This window comes from Ornithodoros turicata, chromosome 7 (genome assembly GCF_037126465.1).
Source record: "Ornithodoros turicata isolate Travis chromosome 7, ASM3712646v1, whole genome shotgun sequence".
Taxonomy (NCBI): Eukaryota; Metazoa; Arthropoda; class Arachnida; order Ixodida; family Argasidae; genus Ornithodoros; species Ornithodoros turicata.
Genome location: NC_088207.1, coordinates 17,381,854 through 17,389,992, shown reverse-complemented (window position 1 = coordinate 17,389,992; position 8,139 = coordinate 17,381,854).

The following is an 8,139-nucleotide window of genomic DNA, read 5'->3' as shown; positions in this document are numbered from 1 at the left end:
GGCGCAGGGAAGTGACACGGTCTTGGGTCTGCACTAGCAGTGCGTCTCAGAGAGAAACGAGGATTCCAGGATGACGGCGCCACCTGTAGGGGCTGCAGAGTAAGCCAGCAAATTGGTATGCAAAGGAAAAATAGCCAAGTAGAACGAACAGCTGAGAACAGCTGTCCTGGGCTAGCAGTGCACGATCAGATTCGCATCGCGCCGTCTGGAAACATTGATGTTGCAGTTGTACTGCACATCTGCCCCAATAGTTGCGAGCGCTGCCGCGAGACCTGCGTATATCTGTGAATATTAGGCCAGGATATAATGCCTGTCGTTTTTCTTCATCACTAAAGCACGGATCCCTAGGCAAATGCTTACTTTTTTTCGTGTGGTTCAAATAGTGCATTTTCAACACAGGAGCACGGGCTGCGTGCTGGGGACCGTCCAGTATCGATTAGGTAATGCCTATATATGCCTAATCTGGAGTGGTTGCCTATTTTTGCGTATAGGCCTGAAACTCCGACTAAGCATTGTAGAACGCCTATAACGGCCCTAACGCGGCGGCAAAACTCCGTCGTCCATGCGAAATAGACGTCAGTCACGTCACACGCCGTTTTGAAACCATTATTCCCTCGTGCAAACAAGTTTCGGTAATAACACAAATATGGAGATCATGCAAGAATTCCAAAACGGCACTCACAAAGGCAAAGTGACGAGTTTGATCAAATTTGGGGCTTAATATCACGTGACATCAAAAATGTTCGAAGTATGTACATGTATATGTGAAATTAAGATCAAGGAGTTTGAGCCCCGTACCTCTTTCCCCTGTTGCACCCTGAGAGGTCGTCTTCCACAAAATAGTTTCCAAAACCAAACTCGTCAGGGCATGTACAGCCTAACCATATACAGGGTGTCCCAGCTAAATGTGACCATATTTTTTAAAAATATATCTATCACTTTTTTCGTGATGAAATCAATTGCAATATAGCATATGCTGAAGGGCACTCACTAGGAGGGCATTAGCAGACTCCTAAGGCAATGTCTTAATTAACTTTCAATAATTAACTTTTTAATTATAAAAGCTACGAAGTTGTTCCAATGAGAACATCTGATCAAATACCAAAGATACCAAAGCCGTTTTCAGAACAAAAATCCGTTCCACAGATCGCTCGCAAAAAATTCGTGAAGGAACGAAGGAACACCATTTTTTCTTTATTTCATTTATTGTGCGTCTCTAGAGGCGCGTCTTTCCTTCGGCCCCAATACGAGAGGATGAAAGAGCACAATGTACTTGCTACAATGTGAAATGTGAAAGTGAAAGTTTCAATTCATTCATTCATACAGTATCGGCTCTTGCGTCCTGGAAAAAGATTAAAAGAAAACAGAAAATGCAACCCAAGATAAGGGCAGTTGCGATAAAGTCACCCGATACATTTGTCTTTGTTTTGTTTCCGCAAGTTAAAGCTAATCTTCCACGCATGCGGCGGCGGCACTGTGCTCTTTCACTCTCTTACTCTGGGGGTGAAGGAAAGCCGCTTCTTCGAAGATGCGCAATGAACAAAATAATGAAAAAAAAAAGGTGTTCCTTCACGATTTTTTGCGGACGATGGGGGGTGCGGAACGGATGCGGATGCGATGTATGGAACGGATGTTTGTTCTGAAAACGGCTTTGGTGTCTGGTGGCCGAAGAGATCAGATGTTCTCATTGGAACAACTTCGTAGCTTTTATAATTGAACAGTGAATTATTGAAAGTTAATTAAGACATTGCCTTGGGAGTCTGCTAATGCCCTTCTAGGGAGAGCCCTTCAGCATATACTATATTGCAATTGATTTCATCTCGGAAACAGTGATATATTAAAAAAAAAGGTCCCATTTAGCTGGGACACCTGGTAGATAGCTTAACCATGAAACCGTGGAAGTGCAGCTTATTTCATTGTACTGTGATTAAGCGCCGCAAGCAGTTCGTTTAGCCGTTCGCAGCCAATAGCTGTTGAAAGTGATCGCCGCAGAGGAAGCGTTAAAGTAGCTCTCTTCCACACCTTTCCTGAACATACTAAAAGAATATCTGAAACACACACCTGTATCTGTACTGTCACTGTGCGCATTAGGCCAAAACACAATGCTTGTTATTCTTCATCACTCTCAATTCTCTTTGATGAGAAAATGAAATCGTGCATTTTTGTGAATGTGTCTACATCAACCCTCCCGTAGTACGCTTTGAGGTGTACTGCATGGGACATTTCATTGCCCAGTAGTTTGTCAGCTCGTGTTGGTTTCGTCATCCACGAAGATGCTCTACCAAAATTGTGTTCGAAAGAGGCAATATGCCTCATGATGACTTTTTATTTGGGATACTCAGCTTTGCTTCAGCTGCAAATGCCAGACCGACCATCACAGTCACATCGATAATAACTCACTTAATTGATAAGAAGTATACTTTTTGATGTGTAAAAAGCCGTACGACAGTCTAAAGTTTCTATTTGTATGCCTTACCAGTCGTGCAAATGATGTTCGCACATTACCGTTTCTGCTTATGTGTGCCATATAAGTTTTGAAGGGAACACGGTTTGTCTTTTGCAAGTGCATTTGTTGCAGCGTGTCACGATCCACAGCTCGTGCGTATGAGACAGCTATGAGCACGCGCGCACTTCGCTTTTATTTATCTTCTATTTTTCGTAGACTCCATCTATTTTTCTCATGCGCTGCTGTCCAGAGCGCGCTCAGATGCTGTTCACATACAGTGTCACGTGACAGAGAGGGCGCTGGAAACGACCGCGCAAGCAACCCGATGTAGCCACCTGTCGGCGGGCCCTTCGTCCCGACCCGACTACATTCTTCGCTCAGCATACCATCCCATTCCAGGTTACCATACTATAACCATACTATACCTTCGTTGTCTGCCTCTCCTTTTTCTACTCGTTGTACCTCTATACGCTGATGATTTAAGGGGGGTACGGATGGACACGTAAATATATAAGCGCAGAAAACGTAAAGAAGGGATTCAGAAGCCTTGAGGGAGACTTATAATAATTTATTACAACTAATTACGGAAGAGAACTAGGTTTTATTTACATGTTGCAGGGGTTTCGGCTACAGCGTCGCCTTGCACAGGACTAAGAAGAATTGTAGTGGGTAATCGCTTATTAACGATGAAAGATGGAAGTCACTGAAAAGGTTAGCCAGCTGTAGGACTCGAACTCACATCTTGTGAATTTCCGGTCCAGGGCTCTACCAATTGAGCAGAGCTAACGCACCTCCACAGCGACTTCCAAGGGCGCGTCATCTGAATGGACAAATCAACCACTCTCTCTCACTTATCCCCCTTTCACTCCTACATTTTTCTCACTCATACACACAATTATACGACGGGATCGATGCAAGCGGCAACTGTTGAACGTGAGATAACTGATGTTCTGAGGCTGGAACAACATAGAAAGGACAAAAACATACAAGGCCTCAAATTGCCTAAGAAATTAACGATGAAGGATGGAAATCACGGAAAAGGTTAGCCAGCTGTAGGACTCGAGACCCACATCTTCTGGATGACTGTCTCTGACTCTCTTCATCACTCTGTGTATGAGTGAGAAAAATGTAAGAGTGAAAGGGGGATGAGTGAGAGAGAGTGGTTGATTTGTCCCTTGAAATGACGCGCCCTTGGAAGTCGCTGTGGATGTGTGTTGGCTTAGCTCATTTTGTAGAGCCCTGGACCGGAAATCCAGAAGATGTGGGTTCGAGTCCTGCAGCTGGCTAACCTTTTCAGTGACTTCCATCTTTCATTGTTAATTTCCTAGGCAATTTGAGGCTATCTCACGTAATCACTTATTAATGGGCGGGAAGGGTAAATGGGAAAAGAGGAATCCGCACGTTGAGCGGGTGCTGATCTTGGGGTTTGTTTCAGAAGCTTTGTACTTGGTCGTCGATGGGGAGGGGGAATCTGTAAAGGTAAAAGGAAAAAGCCGCAGAAAGAACAGAAGGGGTCGATGTGCTCAAATTTGGTCATGAGCTCAGGCTGCGGACTGTCGATAATACGTCTTAAGTACTCACCTTGTTGTCTGCTGCGGTTTGATGTGAAACCTGACTGTAAAATGAAATACTGTTATGTCATTGAAGGAATGGCCGGGTTCGCGAAAGTGGCGGGAGACCGGGAGATTTTTTTTGTTGTCATATCAGATTTATAATTATTCAATCGAATTCTGAAACTTGTTGTAGTTTGGCCAATGTACTGTGCATTACGAAAATTGCACTGTATTAAATACACGACGTCAGAGGAGTTGCAGTCGTGATCGTCACTGATCTTTGTATGGAAATTACAATTTGTACTGCGTACTGTATCCGCGGTCTGCATCAGGTTACAAATTCGACATCAACGTCTCATGCAAGCGTCCCATGCGTCCCCACGTCCCACAGCGCTCCCATGTATCTACGGCCATTCCTTCAATGACATAACCGTATTCATTTTACAATCAGGTTTCACATCAAACCTTCAGAAGACAACAACGTGAGTCCTACTTAATCTATAAATTCCAGTGCACAATAAACGAAGACCCGGGCATATTGTCCACCGTCCGCAGTCTGAGCTCATGATCAAATTTAAGCACATCGCCCCACTTCTGTTCTTTGTGCAGCTTTTTCCTTTTACCTTTACAGATTCCCACTCCCCAGCGACGACAAAGTTCAAAGATCCTGGAAAACACGCAAGATCAGAACCCGTTCCACGTGCGGTTTTCTCCTCCCCCCGTTACCCATCCCGCCCTGTTATAGGCGACTACCCACTATAAATCCCCCTTAGTCTTGTGGAAGGCGACGCTGTCGCCGAAACGTCGTCCCTGTAACATGTAAATCAAACTTAGTTTTCTCCCGTAACTAGTTGTAATAAATCAGTTTTATAACTCTCGCTCAAGGCTTCTGAATCCCTTCTTTACCTTTTCTATGTTTGTATATATATATATATATATATATATATATACATTATATATACATTATATATATATATATATATATATATCTTGAAAAGTTGGAGTTGGATCGGACGGCTACGTAATTATAGTTGAAATAAATGGGAGACAGAAGACGAAAGTAGGGGAAGTAACAAAAAAGGGGTTTATTAAAACTTAAAAATCATAAAAGTTAGGAAGGATGTCTACGTTACGGCGGAAGCTCCGCCTTCTTCGGGACAAAAGAGCTTAAAAAAAATTTTTTTTTTAGCTCTTTTGTCCCGAAGAAGGCGGAGCTTCCGCCGTAACGTAGACATCCTTCCTAACTTTTATGATTTTTAAGTTTTAATAAACCCCTTTTTTGTTACTTCCCCTACTTTCGTCTTCTGTCTCCCATTTATTTCAATTATATATATATATATACAGGGTGTCCCAGCTAAGTGTATACAGATTTTTTAAAAATATATAGAACACTTTTTCCAAGATGAAATCAATTGCAATATAGCATATGCTGAAGGGCACTCCCTAGGAGGGCATTAGCAAAGTCCAAGGGCAATGTCTTAATTAACTTTCATTAATTAATTTGTTAATTATAAAAGCTACAAAGTTGTCCCAATGAGAACATCTGTTCCTTTCGGTCACCTGATATCGTAGCCGTTTTTAGAACAAAAATCCGTTCCATAGATCGCCCGCAAAAAAATTAGTGAAGGAACGCCATTTTTTTCTTTATTTTGTTCGTCGCGCATCTTCGCAGACGCGTATTTCATTCATCCCCAACGTGAGAGGGGGAAGGAGCACAGTGCCGCCTCATGCGTCGAAGACGAGCTTTAACTTGCGGAAACAAAACAAAACAAATGTATCTGGTGACTATCAGAACTGGCTTTACCTTGGGTTGCATGTTCTGTTTCCTTTTAATCTTTTTCCAGGACGCGAGAGGCGATAGTGTGCTCTTTCTCCCTCTCACATTGGGGATGAAGGAAAGACGCGTCTTCTAAGAAGCGCAATGAACAAAATAAAGAAAAAATGGCGTTCCTTCACGAATTTTTTGCGGGCGATCCATCGAACGGATTTTTGTTCTGGAAACGGCTACGATATCAGGTGACCGAAAGGAACAGATGTTCTCATTGGGACAACTTTGTAGCTTTTATAATTAACAAGTTAATTAATGAAAGTTAATTACGACATTGCCTTTGGACTTTGCTAATGCCCTCCTAGGGAGTGCCCTTCAGCATATGCTATATTGCAATTGATTTCATCTTGGAAAAAGTGTTCGACATATTTTTAAAAAATCTGTATACACTTAGCTGGGACACCCTGTATATTTAGATATATATAATGCAGGAAAAAAGCTTTTTCCCCTGCATTATAATTCACTGGCTTGCACTGTGGCATTGAGGAGCGTTCAGTCACCCTCCCAGGTGTAGATCGCTCGCTGAGTGACCCCTGGTTTGCCAATTCCGAACGATGAGCAGCTACTCAGAGCTGACGAGCCGCAAACACGGCGAAACACGTGTCCTCTCGTTCTGTCGCATCGTTCCATGAGTATCTGTTTCACTGCGTGCAGCCATAGAAGCCATCTTAATACGTAATTTTGAATAACAAACACGTCTAGTGTCATCTACTTGTTTATTTAATGGCTTGTTTTCCTGCATTATAATTCACTGGCTTGCACTGTGGCATTGAGGAGTGTTCAGTTACCATCCCAGGTGTAGATCGCTCGCTGAGTGACCCCTGGTTTGCCAATTCCGAACGATGCGCAGCTACCCAGAGCTGACGAGCCGCCAACACGGCGAAACACGTGTCCTCTGGTGCTATCGCGTCGTTCCATGAGTATCTGTTTCACTGCGTGCAGCCATAGGAGCCATCTTAATATGTAATTTTGAATAACAAACACGTCTAGTGTCATCTACTTGTTTATTTAATGGCTTTTTTTCCTGCATTATAATTCACTGGCTTGCACTGTGGCATTGAGGAGTGTTCAGTCACCCTCCCAGGTGTAGATCGCTCGCTGAGTGACCCCTGGTTTGCCAATTCCGAACGATGCGCAGCTACTCAGAGCTGACGAGCCGCAAATATGGCGAAACACGTGTCCTCTGCTGCTGTCACATTGTTCCATGAGTATCTGTTTCAGTGCGTGCAGCCATAGAAGCCATCTTAATATGTAATTTTGAGTAACAAACACGTCTAGTGTCATCCACTTGTTTATTTTATGGCTTTTTTTTCCTGCATTATAATTCACTGGCTTGCACTGTGGCATTGAGGAGTGTTCAGTCACCCTCCCAGGTGTAGATCGCTCGCTGAGTGACCCCTGGTTTGCAAATTCCGAACGATGCGCAGCTACCCAGAGCTGACGAGCCGTAAACACGGCGGAACACGTGTCCTCTGGTGCTGTCGCATCGTTCCATGAGTATCTGTTTCAGTGCGTGCAGCCATAGAAGCCATATTAATATGTAATTTTGAATAACAAACACGTCTAGTGTCATCTACTTGTTTATTTAATGGCTTTTTTTCCCTGCATTATAATTCACTGGCTTGCACTGTGGCATTGAGGAGTGTTCAGTCACCCTCCCAGGTGTAGATCGCTCGCTGAGTGACCCCTAGTTTGCCAATCCCGAACGATGCGCAGCTACCCAGAGCTGACGAGCCGCAAATACGGCGAAACACGTGTCCTCTGGTGCTGTCACATTGTTCCATGAGTATCTGTTTCAGTGCGTGCAGCCATAGAAGCCATCTTAATATGTAATTTTGAGTAACAAACGCGTCTAGTGTCATCCACTTGTTTATTTAATGGCTTTTTTTCCTGCATTATAATTCACTGGCTTGCACTGTGGCATTGAGGAGTGTTCAGTCACCCTCCCAGGTGTAGATCGCTCGCTGAGTGACCCCTGGTTTGCCAGTTCCGAACGATGCGCAGCTACCCAGAGCTGACGAGCCGCAAACACGGCGGAACACGTGTCCTCTGGTGCTGTCGCATCGTTCCATGAGTATGTTTCAGTGCGTGCAGCCATAGAAGCCATCTTAATATGTAATTTTGAATAACAAACACGTCTAGTGTCATCCACTTGTTTATTTAATGGCTTTTTTTCCTGCATTATAATTCACTGGCTTGCACTGTGGCATTGAGGAGCGTTCAGTCACCCTCCCAGGTGTAGATCGCTCGCTGAGTGACCCCTGGTTTGCCAATTCCGAACGATGCGCTGCTACCCAGAGCTGACGAGCCGC